Source organism: Tympanuchus pallidicinctus, unplaced genomic scaffold (genome assembly GCF_026119805.1).
Source record: "Tympanuchus pallidicinctus isolate F22 unplaced genomic scaffold, pur_lepc_1.0 scaffold1, whole genome shotgun sequence".
NCBI lineage: Eukaryota > Metazoa > Chordata > Aves > Galliformes > Phasianidae > Tympanuchus > Tympanuchus pallidicinctus.
Window position 1 is genome coordinate 50,445,380 of NW_026294618.1, and position 13,478 is coordinate 50,458,857.

General features: G+C 40.5%; 1 protein-coding gene across 7 annotated transcripts in view; it reads left to right on the forward strand.

The window, feature by feature from the left end:
* NCOA7 (nuclear receptor coactivator 7) overlaps positions 1 to 13,478 on the forward strand; it is an 84,198-nt gene that overhangs the window by 38,314 nt on the left and 32,406 nt on the right. The window lies entirely within an intron of this gene.

Consider the following 13,478-nt stretch of genomic DNA (forward strand, 5'->3'; position numbering starts at 1 on the left):
CTGTGTAATCAGTGCCTCAGTTAATCATTCATACCTTTTTTTGAAAAAAAAAAAAAATCTTGCAAGTAATTCAGTCAAAACTAAGCATAAATATATGTGAGAAGAGTCATACACAGATATTTGTGTTTCTAGATTATAATTTGTTAAATACTCTAAGTAGTTCTATATTTAATTTATGAAATACTCCTTTCAAATTCTCTCTTGGTATTTTGAAGGAACTCTTAGGTTAAGAGAAGGAGGTGTTTTTTGTGTTTGTGTGTCTTAGAGGAAGAAGACAACAGGAAATTGTAAATATCCTAGAAGTGGACTTCTTTCCTGCTCATGCAGTGTGAGTGAGCAATTGACTTCTGAGGATTTCTCTCTAGGAGAAGGAAATGAATCAGCAGTAACAATACTGTTATGCATTGACTGGCACGTGCAATCTAGTCTGTGCTTGTCTTTTATGAGGCTGTTGGGCCTTCCCAAAAGTATGGTAAGTCTTGAGTAACGTTTCCTAGCAAGCACAAGAGTTTACAGAGCTATATCAGTCAGTCCATAAATTTTGGCAGGCTTGAATTTAACAAGATGAATAATTTGGAAGCTAAGAGAACACTTCTTTTGCTTTTTGTCTTACATTCTAGCCACACTGTTTTTGAGACCAAATTAGGAGGAATTTTTCAGGAATGAATCTGAATTATTTCTGTTTTGTTGGTGCATTTGTTTTAAAAACAAAACGAAGGTTATAACTCTGGCACAGCAACATATAAACTCCTGCTGTATTGCTAACAAAATGCTTCAGCTAAAAGCTGCAATTCCTTGTTGGTTTGTCCAGGTCTGTGTAAGGTGGCTGGATTTAATTTTTCTGGTGTTTCAGGACTTCTGTGAAAACCTTTTGCTCCAGTTGGTGCCTGCTGTGGAGCAGTGGGGGATGGCATGCTTCTAGCAAGGGTCCTTCTGAACTGATGAGGGAGAACAGGAAGCTCTGCAGATCTTGGCTGCTGATCCAGCAGTCAGTAGAAGCTCAGGTTTTACACATTTGTTTTGTAAGCATTCTGATGTTCTGCATGGACTGACATCGTGACTCAGTATACCAGTAGCTGTTGTGAAAGTTCTGCAGTGCTTTGAGAAATGCAAGAATTTAATTCTGCTGTTGAGCTGAGCACAGACCAGACTGACAAAAACCCACAGAGAGCCTGCTTTGTTATTTCAGTGCCTGCTTTGTCATTGCTAAATAAAGACTTTTCCCCAGCTGGAGCATCAAAATTGTAGAAGTGAAACCTTAGAGAGAGGTGGAAGATTGTTGATTGTGAAATGAGTGTGATAGCTCTGTGTTCAAGTCTCAAAATGCAGTAGTTTCACTTGAAAACATTGGTTGCCATAGAATTAGTCTGCATGTGGTACACCTATCTTCTTCCACTGCAGCTGTACCTGTTAACGAGTTTGCAGTCCTCAGGCACTTGTCACCACAGCTCTCCTAACAGTTGCTGCCTTTGCTGTGCTGACTGAGCAGTTCCTGAGAGTTCTCCTGAAACCTGCAGCATCTTCTATGGGAGTGGGATTATTTAAGTAGTTAGCCTTTGCCTGCATGTGATGATGACAAAAAAATGTCCATCTGGCTGGGCTGAGCTCTGTAGGAAGTATGAATTCAGCAGGTCCCTGGTGAAAGATGTTAGCTGTAGTGGTCAGAATCATAGAATCACAAAGGTTGGAAAAGACCTCCAGGGTTACCCATGCCAAAAATCCGCCTATCGCCAATATTTCCCACTAAACCATGTCCCTTAGTACAACATCTAAATGTCTCTTGAACGCTTCCAGGGGCAGTGACTCCCACCACCTTCCTGGGCAGTTCGTTCAGTGCCTAAGCGTTTTTTCAGAAAAGTGTTTCCTAACATCCAACATGAATCTCCCCTATTGCAACTTGAGGCTATTCCCTCTAGCCCTATCAATAGTTACGTGGGAAAGAGGCCAACAACCAGCTCACTACAACCTCCTTTCAGGTAGTTGTACAGACAGCAATAAGGTCTTTCCTGAGCTGCCTCTTCTCCAGACTAAACAATCCCGGTTCTTTCAGCCACTCCTCACACTCCAGACCTCTCACCAGCTTTGTTGTCTTTCTCTGAAAATGTTCCAGAGCCTCGGTGTCTTTTAGTGCCAATCTGTAAAGACTAGTTTAGAAATGTTGATACACTTTTGTATGAAACTGGCTAAGAGAGAACATCATGTCATAGACACATGCTTTTGTTATTTAATGCTAGGGTACAGATACCTCGTTTTTTTGTTCTTTCACGTGATTACTTCTGAGCTGTCACTTCCATGGTGTTTCAGACTGAAGGGATGTCTCTCTCATACCTACAGTTAACCATTTTTCTGGATTTGCTTTTTTTGTTGTTGCTTTTGTTTAGTAGTTATTTTCCAGTTATCTAGCTTTGACTTAATGTCTAGAGGTTTTTTTTAAGAAAATCTGTTAAGAAAATCTGTTTGTTGCTTTTTTTTTTTTTTAAATCCTTTCTGTACTTTACCAAAATGATTATGTGTAGCAACATTCTTATAGATTCTCATCTGCAGGTTGATATGATGAGGCATATGTAAGTTATTTTGTGGCTTAATGAAGGTCCTTCCTAAACTGAAGTTTCCTTGAGCCCAGCAGGGTTGTGTTTCTTAGTGTAAGTGACTGAAGACCTCTGTCCTCTAAATAAATCTCCCTTCCATATTTTGCATGACTACAGGTGCTTCTTCATTTTTGATTGTGAAACAGGAAACAGATGTTATATCTCACAGTAATTTGTTTCTCATATGCCACGCTGCTTCCTTAGAAGCTTGTGAGTATGTTTGCCTTCATGAATTTGCAAACGTTAATGATGGCAACCTGACTCAAATGTGATTCTACTGATTAGATAAATCCCTTTTCCCCAGAAGAATAGCTGTAGTGCAGTTTCTTTGAAGGCTGCAGAGAACAGGAGGTGGTGGCACACTCTGCCACACTCTGTAGAAACAGAGTGTTTAAAGCAAAGATATGTGCTGCTGGTGAAGTGTTGTGGTGTGGTTGTGTCTGTAGCCAGTGGGTGGCATCGCAGAGCCAAGGAGGAAGAGGATCATCCCGCAGAAGTGAGTTCTCCAGCATCTCTCCCCATCTCCTGGCATTGTGGTGGCATCACTATAGACAGCCTAATGGTATGCAGTATTGATCATTTCTCTTGAGACACTGCTAAATGGCTGAGCAGTTGCCAGTAAGAGATGATTTCTCCTGTGTAAGCTTATACTTTGCTTCTTTATTTGTACTTGCGTTGTTCTTCAATGGGTGTATGATTTTACAACGTATTTGTACCATTCAGTCTCCAAGTGTCACACTATAAGATGTTGTTTTGTTGTCCTTGTTGTCATGCCTTAAAACAACACAGACACCAATGCTATTCCTCTTTCTGAGGACCAATGGAAGTATCGCTTTCTCCTTATTTCTGCTTCACCTCTTGACAATCAGCTTCCTAACATTGTTTTACTCTTTTGCTACTAATGCTGCAGTAATCTTCTAAGGAATGTATTTGTCTGGCACAGTGCAGTGTTTGCTTAGGCACTCTGGCTGATCCTTCTTCCCAGAATGCTCTACACTTCCTGAGATAGCATAGGTGATGTGCTTCTGCAGCTGCTTAGTTGTGCATATTTTTGGGGGGAAGCCAGTTCTTTTGAAAGGTATTGACTTCATGAGCTTCAAGATATAAACTATTGGTTTTTATTTGCTTTGCTTTTTGTTTCATTTTCTCTAAGTGTCAGAGGTTCTAAAACACTTTCAAAGCATGAGGGTGAATTTCAGGAACTCAGTGATGCAGCAGTAACAGCTTGGAAGTACTGATTCCTCATCTCTAGAGCAGAACCTACATCTCAGGAACAGAGAGCGCTCAGGTGGACTACTGTGAGACTAGAAAACCAGGGTTTGTGTTGGGAATTGTAAAAGCCCATGAAGATGAGTGTTTGTGCTTTGCCACTGAAGGCTGTTGAGGGGGAGGGAAGGGGGGTTGTTAAGGAGGGACGTGACCTTGTGAAAAAGACAACGTGACAATGATGTAAATTAGGACTGAATTCACCCTTCTGAATTTTGTTCATATATTCACTCCATAAGAGTATAACTTGCCTTTCTAGCAGTTGCGCTGTTTATTCCCAGGTTCCACTGGTTTTTGCTTGAAATTGTAAGCAGTTGGCATTTCTGAGGAGTTGGTCACCATTCAAGAAAGCATCATAAAGAAAAACTTGGTGTAGACTGCTTGCCCCACATCACACATTTTTATCAGCAAAATAAAATCTAGTTCCCTAGCTTATCATTGTGCCCTCTAATCATAAATCCATCTTCTTATTTTCATGTGCTATGCTGTCTCATTCAGTGCATACCGCTCAGTATCTGCAGTATGTGGGAGATCACTCTAACGGAGCTTGATCCTATTGCATCTCTGATTTCTGTCCAAAGCAAGTAGGAGTCCAAAATGCTGTGGCAAGAGTCCCAAGAGGGAAAAATGGCACATGTCCATGTAATGAGACAGCACAGTATATGTTGAGCAGGAGGTGCGAAAGTACGTCCTTCTAGTCCAGAGGCATACAATAGATTCTTTTATGATCTGTCTTCCCTGGCATAACTCAGGCAGGGGTGATATGGGAGCAGCATGGCACACGTGCAGTTACAAAACTTCCAAACCTTCTGGGTAGCTGGCCAAGACCAGATGTTAGTCAATAAAACAGAGAGGATTTAGCAATTTTCATCACTTATAAATGTGGTGAGATTTACTTTGACTGGCACCAGATCAACAGAAGCAGCTCCTCTGGTATTAGCTGTACTTAATGTCACTTTCAGAGTTGAAAGCTGTATGCAATGCAGTGAGAATCATTTTACAGTTTAAATTATTAAAAAGATGGGAAACTTACTGAACCCACTTTGCACAGAGGTTTGTAATCATTAGGCTATTTGTTAAATGGCCTTAATCTGAAGTAGAATTTTCAATATATTTTGAGTTTGAGCTTGATACTTTGTGTTTTGGGAGAATGAATGAACAGAGTTGTCATGTTTCTGGCAGAGATAACGAAGGGGGATGCTTCTGCATGGTAGTGAGGCCTTTACCTCTAGGACACACTGGATAGCAGGTGTTGGCTGCCCAAACTTGCTGGGCCTGCCCCAGCTGCCTGAAGCTCTGTTGCTTGTGAAGACATAAGCCATAGGAGCTGCTCTGAATGTGCCTGCAGGGACATGTGGCAGGTCAGGCTGTGTGGGCAGTATGTCTTGTCCTGGGGGAAAAGCTGGGCTCCCAGATCCTTCCTTCAGTTCTTCCTGGAACAGCAGAAGCTCTAGGAGGTGTCCAAAGCCTGTATTTATATTTCTGACTGATGGAGGGTGTTGGTATACAGAGTCTGGTGCATGAGCTCCTTCAGGCCACGTGGTGTCAGCAGGGCTGCTCACCCGTCTCTACATGGCCAGTATGGGTGTGTATTTGAATGCACTTGTAATCATGGTGCTCATCTTGAAGTCTTTGGACAGGTGTGAGGGGCTCATTCTTGGCAACTGCCCAACTTAAGCCTGGTGTCTTCAAGATAGATGTTTAGTTTCTCCTCTTAAGCAACTTAATCTTCTCCATCAGAAGAGGGGGGCCAGAGGAGACAGGGAGGTGATTGTCCCTCTCTAATCTGCCCTTGTGAGGCCCCATCTAGAGTACTGTGTTCAGGTCTGCAGCCCCAGTACAAGAAACACAGAGAGCTGTTGGAGAGGGTCCAGAGGAGAGCCACAAAAAGGGCTGGAGCATCTCCCTATGAAGACAGGCTAAGGGAGCTTGGCTTGTTCAGCCTGGAGAAAAGAAGGCTGCAGCATGACCTCATTGCAACCTTCCAGTAACTAAAGGAGCCTACAAACAGGAGGGGAGTCAACTCTTTGAAAGATAACAGCAGGACAAGGGGAAACGGTTTTAAGTTGAGGGAGGGAAGATTTAGGTTGGATGTCAGTGGGAAGTTCTTTACAGAGAGAGCGGTGAGGTGCTGGAACAGGCTGCCCAGAGAGGTTGTGGATGCCCCGTCCCTGGAGGTGTTCAAGGCCAGATTGGATGGGGCCCTGGGCAGCCTGGTGTAGTATTAAATGGGGAGGTTGGTGGCCCTGCATGTGGCAGGGGGGTTGGAGATTAATGATCCTTGAAGTCCCTTCCAACACTGGCCATCCTGTGATTCTGTAATCGTACTTTGCTTGAAACACACTGTAGGAAGTTTACCTAAATACTCTGAGAAGTAGAACTCCTTTGACCTGCATTTAATAACAAAATGGAGTTTGGCCAGATCTTCTTTATTTTGTAATTCCTTTGCTACCAGCTTTCCATGCTGATGTTTCCTCTTGTCAGGGTCTGCAATATGATTTATCAGGTTGAGATCAGTATGGTACAAAATAATGCAACTTGGTTCGTATAGATCCTGAAGCTGTGCATAATGAGTGGTGGTGGTCAGCATCAGACAGTAAAAGTACACTGAGTCTTCTTTTTATGCATTCCCCAATTTCTTTAAATAATTGCTGACCATTTTTACACCCCCCATTATATTAGAAAACAGGAATTAGCTCTGATTATTGCTATACCACTCCCAGAGCCCATCTAAGGCTGTGTGAGGTTGTGCTGCCCTTCCTGCTCCTGAGCCCAGCTGAGTGGTCCCAGTCCCTGCACCCTGCTGACACAAGTCACCAGTCAGTGAGCTGCAAGCAGAGGTGCTTTTGCTGGGGCTGGCATCCAGCGGGTTCTACAAGCTGAGGGCTAGTGTCAGAAATGTGAGAGAGGGCTGGGCAATCACCTTTTTGACAGCTTCATCTTAGACCAGTTCAACCTGCCTGTGTAGCTGTGCTCAACTCCATTACTGTTCCAGAGTGACTAATCTTGGGTTTCTTCATGGAGGAGCTGTGCATTGAGGTTTTTATCATTGCCAGGGTAAACACAGCAAAGAAAGTAAAGTCTCTTTGTATGAAAGGATTTATTTTTAAGCATTGTTTTGTCTGATAACTGTATTGAAAATAATATTTTTTTTAAAAAAAGTAGTGACTTGCGATTTAAATTGTACGTAGGTTTTTGGTTTTAGGTTTTGGTGGGTTTTTTGTTTGTTTGTTTGGAGGGAGATATGTTTGCTGAGTGATTCCTATTGAAATTTCTTGCCTTTTTTCATTCACAATGTTTTGTTTCTTAACTTAACCTGACAAGTTCATCCAGCAGGGGTCTGACATGGTAGTAGGAAATTTGTTCTTCCCATACTTGGATTTTCCTCAGTAAATGAAAACAGAGTTTAGAAAGTACATAAAAATTGGTGTCTGACCTCTATATATACCCAGTAACAGAAAATCAGATGCACCTTATTTATTTGATCTAAGGATATGAGTGGCTTTCTTCTTGCAGTTCTCACTAATACCATATATTTCTGTAGTGTGCTCAGAGATCAACATAATTCATCTATACAGTGCAGTTTGGTCTAGTTTATGTGTTGAAGTCACAGAGGTCTGCATGGAATGTACATCCTCAAGTGACCGATTTAGCCAGAAAAGCTCTTTCACATCCCATGAAAAATGGAGAATAAAAAGTATCCAAAGATGCCTGCTATCCATGGAACCACTTATCTGAATCTTTGTTACTGTCATTATTACACTGAAAATGTAGAGTGTTTCTTTTTTTTTTCTTCAAAATCAGGAAAAAAGCTAGAATATGCATGCACGGGATGCATGTTTTTCAGAGGAAAAGTAGCTTTATTTATTTATTTATTCTCATTTGATTCATCTTGCTTGTTTTCAACATGCAGACTTCCCTTTTAAGTCTGTCATCACTGTTGCAGTGCTGTAAGATGGCTAATACCCTGCTGTCTGGTAAATGGGGAAAAACACAAAGCTCAATTTTCCCTGCAGCTTTACCCAGCTTTATCAATGCCTCCAAGAGGAGCTTTTTTCAGCATCACTACAAGAGGAGAGCAGGATGTTTTAGAGGCAGTGTCATTTTTGCAAGAGATTCATGTCCTTCCTATTCACATCCCTTTGCTCTCCCCCACTGTTACACTTTCTTTCCTCTCACATCCTCAGTGGTGACTCCAGGCTTGTTTAAATGCCATCTTGCCCTTTAAGGATTAGACAGGTTGGGGTGGAGTAAGAGTTAATAGGATGTAGTGTAGGATGAACAGAAACTAACACTAGGAAACTAATTACTTTTAAAATCATAATCCAAAAACTTAAGCTCCCCCTAAAGTGAAGAACTTAAAAGTTTTAGAAAATAGTCAGGGTATCTCCGACTTGTACAGTGTTGCATTTTGATACAACATTGCTCAGGTTAAAGCTTTGCAAATGAATGGGCTTGTGGTTTAGAGCACTCGATACAATGTAAGAAAGTAAGGGAGAGATTAGACAAGTTATGCCTTTAGGACATGCAATTCCCTTATGCTTACATTAGCATGGTGTTAGTGAGTCTCCTCTTTCTTTGCTATAATAACTATCATATGGTTCTTTGAGATGGTAATTTTTATTTAATTCCTTACAGAGACTAAATTGGTCAAGCTCTATTTTAAAAGTAATGAGGGCTGCTTTCCTTCGTAGCATCTGTTACTCCTTACTGCTCTCTTGTCAACCATCCTATTTGCTGCTGAAACTGATTTTATGCCGTCTGATTCTTTCTTTCCTCAGTGTTTAGGAGTAATAAACTAGCTTTCTATGTCTAAAATGGTTTTCTTTTTAAAGTCTTCTTCCTTAAAGTGTCCCAGGATAGACTTAGATAACCTCAACGTGCCTGGTTACTATAGTTTTCTTAGACAATGGTTTTGTGAGTACAACTGAGTGCTGTGAACGACTTGATGTCTTGAAGTGTGAATTAATGCCTCACTGCCACTGAAAAGGGAGGTCCTCTGCTTCCCAACCATGCTCTGAACTACATTTTCTTCTCTCTGAACCATCACTGTGATTTATCTGATTGCAAGGTAAAGAAGTCAATTCACTTGTCCAGCAGCAATAATAAAAGCTTTGCTTGTTTGTTTTAAGTAGCTGAATTGTCATTTCTCTGACAGCCAGAGTCCAAGGTTTAAAAAAAAAAAAAAAAAAAAAATACAAGGAGAGAACTGCTTGTCTCCCTGAGTAGCCATTCATTTGGCTTATGAAACCATACCCCTGTGTTTGTCGTGTGGAAGAGCTGAGTGTCACTGCTAAATAATGTGAGATTGATGAAGTCCAGAGCAGAAGTCACACGCGTCTCTATGGTAGAACTTTTTTCTGGTTCACGTTAGGTAAGGTATTGAACTGATCATCTGGGCCACTGTATCATTGCTAAGGTCAGTTGAGTAGCTGTGTGGTTTTTTGTAGAATCATAGAATGGTTTGGGTTGGAAGCGACCTTTAAGATCATCTAGTTCTAAGCCCCTACTATAGGCAGGGACAGCTCTCACTAGACCAGATTGTTCAAAGTCCCATCCAGTCTGGTCTTGAATGCTCTCAGGAAGGAGCATTCACAACCTCACTGGGCAACCTGTTTTAGTGTCTCACCACTCTCACAGTAAAGAGTTTCTTCCTAATATCTAGCCTAAATTGAACCTCATCCAGTTTAGAACCAGCTCCATGTCGTTGTGTTGGGAAACACAGAACTGGGCATAGTACTCCAGGTGGGGTCTTACAGGAGCAGAGTAGAGGGACAGAATCAACTCTCCTGACCCACTTGTTTCTCTTTCACCCCCAAGACCCAATCTAAATAGTTCTTGATGTCTGATTCTTTCCTCTTCTTTCAGATATTTGCTTATGGGGGAGTTTAATGTTAAAGAAGTTCTTTGCTTCTCTATGTAAACAGTATTGACTCTGCTTTTGAGTTCAAGCTTTTGCATAGTAATTTTTATAGTTTACATGCTCTAAATACCATATAATTTAAGAGCTGTTTGTATTTTTTCCCCCTTTTGTCTCAAGTATTCTCTTGTTGCATTGGGAAAATCACCCAGTTTTGGTTATTAATTCCTGCACAATTTTAATTCCGCACTTCGTATGTATAGTTGCAGTATATCCTTCCCATATTTGTATTTGTTCAGCTCCTAAAAATATTTAAAAATATTAACCTGATTTACATTATGAAGTAGGACCATCTCTGCAGAGAATTTTTGTCCCTCTACCAGCCTTCAGTCTTGCACAAGTCACGGAGAATCACAGGTGTACAGTTTGTGTTGAATTTTAGACAACTGAACAGTCCTTTTTTGTTTGTTTGTTTTCTTCTTATGGAAATCGTACACAAAATGAAGCAGTGATTTGTATTTCAGCATCAGTTACATCTCCAATAGTAAAACTGAAAATGGTTTAATAATACGCCTCGTATTTCTTACGTTTTTACTCAGCCTTGATTTGTATTTCAGCCTTGTGTAAGAGGTACTCTACTGTCTATGAGAACTTTGTTAATGGAAGCTTTTTGCTTGTGGCATGGGAATTTGATTTAGAAATGGTATAAATGGTAAACTGTAGTTGGCAGAAGTGATTTTTTTTTTTCCTCTTACCTGTCTTATTGTCAGAGATGCTCAGGATAATTGTTTCTTTACATTGCCTACGGTCATACAAAATCATTATGCTAAAACTAAGCAGTTGTTTAAAAGCAGCCACGGCTGTCTCAGACCTGAGAAGGGATGCAATCTTTGTTTTGAACCACAGATAAATGAAGTTTGCTAGTGTACCCAGTTTATCTCAGACACTTAGGACACAGAAGATTTGCATCATTTAAGGCAGTGTTTCTGCTTGCACAAAGAAAAGCCTGTGTATCAGATTACTTATGGACAAAGATAGACAGATAGGATCATTGCAGCTGGGAAGCTGGGAAAACATTTTTCTCCTATCCAGCTGATATCATAACTTATTCTTAACTTGTACTTAGCAAAGAAACCTGCTGAAGACTTCTCTTTTTTTTTTTTTTCTTTTTTTTTCTGAATATATTAGTTGTTCTGTCAGAAACCTCTTCTTCTTTCAAACTTCTTTACAGAAAGGGTTGTTAAGCACGGGAATAGGCTCCCCAGAGAGGTGGTTGAGTCACCGTTCCTGGATGTGTTTCAAATGCATCTGGATGTGGTGCCCAGGGACATGATTTAATGGAGGGTTGTTAGTTAGGGTAGTATGGTTAGGTCATGGCTGGACTCAAGGATCTTTAAGGTCTTTTCCAGCCTGAGCAATTCTATGATTCTATGACTCTGTTAATTCTTACAACAGCCTTGTATTGCTTATTTTTGACCTGTTAGCCAGGGAGTGCTTGCACCATCTCCATCAACAAAGCATAAGCTTGCTTTCTCTGTGGGCTTTCTGCACTTTGGTAAACATCTCTATGACCTATTTATTAAGTAGTGATCTCTGCCCACAGAAGTTGGTTTTGTTTTCTGTTTGATATGAAGTTATCTGACCAGAATCCTTCCTATATCTTCAGACAACACTTACAGTGCCAGGAGCTTTCCACCATCCCTGAATTTGCTGGACACCCTCCACACTTGCTGTTCATAACAGCTGCATCACCTTAACTTTGTTTCCTTTCTTATGATATAGTATAATGCAATAAGAAGACTCATCTAGTCTTTACTCTTCAGCATTTCTTTTCAGCTTCAACGCATTTCAGCTATTGCCCTGTTGTTTTTCAGATGAGATTTAGAGCTGAAGCACTGGACTGCTGGCTGCATCTCACTGTTTCTTTACAGTAATGTGCTAAATAATCTTCTTGGCTGTTGCAGCATATAAACCAAGTCTCTAAAATAGTCCTTTTTTTTTTTTTTTTCTTTTTTTTTTCCCCTAAACTTTGGTGACCTTTTCCACTAGATCTTTCTTCCTCCTCTTGCTTTTCTAACAGATTTTCTTAAACAAAACTTTTAATGCTATGGTGTGCATCTTGCCATCTTAGCCATGGGAGCCACATAGTTGCTGGGCACTTGCTAATCTGTGTGAGGCTCTTGTACCTCCACACTGTCTCTGCAGGGTTTGTGTGTCCTGCTGTGTCCCCCTCTGTTCTGCCTAATGTGGAAGTGCCAGCAAAAGAACAGCAGTGATGCCTCCCTGTGCCGCATCTCCTTTTGCTTTGCATTTTAGCGCAGCATGTTCAGATTGTAATCAACTGTAAAAATCTGTTATACGTGGCATTGCTTTGTGCCCCTGCAGTTTAAACTGGAGCACCTAAACCCATATTTTGTGAAGGAAGAAGTAGGTGACTGTAAGAGGAATTTAAGCTCCTTGAAAATATTTTCAGTTTTCCATGTAGAAGCTGCGGTATATGAATATTGAACGAATCTCAGTTTCTGAATTCTTACTTAAATGTTGCTGAAAATACAAACTCAATTTATAGCAGAAGGAGTTACTGCCTTTGTTACATCAGTTATTGGAACAGATTGTGACTTTTTGGGGCCCTCTGTTTTCTGGAGATCTCTTAATTTAAGACATACCTGAAAAATAGCTAGCATTGAACTACAATCAGCTGTTAATGAAAACAGGGAAAAATCATCAGGGTGTGGATATTTCAAAATAGACACAACTGGACTTTTATTGGTCTAGGAATTGCCATTCTCCTATGGCAGAAGTTTCAATAACTGAAAAGTACAGATGTGATCATGGTGAATGACGACAGATTTATTGCTCTAGATTTCAGCAGAGAAAGAAGAGCCAAATGATAATATGATTCAGTAGAGTGAAAAATAGAGAAGTAAAGGTGAGGGCTTGGCAGGAGGTTGTCAGAGAAGTGGAAGCAGAACTGAAGAACAGACAGCTCCTATGAAGGTGAGATTGACCTGCACTTGACAGTAACTGAAAGCAGGGCTTTGTTACATGTAATAATTTCAGTATCAATGCTGTTCAGCAGGAGAGCTCAAGGATAACGAGAAGAAAATTGCTTGGGGAGGCAAAGTGAAATCATTCCATATTCAGCTGCTCTGTGTATATACCATTGTTCACTGTTATTAAAATGTTGGTTTAAAAAGTAGAGATGAAAAAAATTGTTCAGATAAATTGATTTGTCTCCCCCTCTTCGTTGTCAACCAGTCCAACCAAGACTGGAATATTCTTGAATTCTTTGTGTCTCTCTATAATGACTTAAGTGATACTTATTGTACTGTCTCTGTCAAGATAGTTGGCATTGAGCCTCATTCACTGATAAGAGGAAGCTTTGTCTGTGTAATCTCTTAAGCAGTGTTCTGATTAGGTTACTCCAAGTGATAACTGTCCTCTTCTGAGTTTATTGCCTTGAAGATTCTTGCGAGCTGCCCGCAAGTTTTCACTCCTTAGTGCTTGGTACTCAGGCTATAAATAGTATAATTTTATTTCTTCATAGAGATGGATTGTCCCAAAATGGTAGTGAAGTACTCAGAGATGTGGAAAAATATCTAGTATATTACAGTTTTAAGGAAACCCTTGTTATGTTATTGCATAAATTAATGACACCTTTACATCTTGAAAACTGCATGTAGTTTTTCTTCTTCCATCCCAAGAAGGGCATATTAGAAAAAGAAAAAATCAAGAGACAGCCTTTGTGATGAGAGAAATAGGAA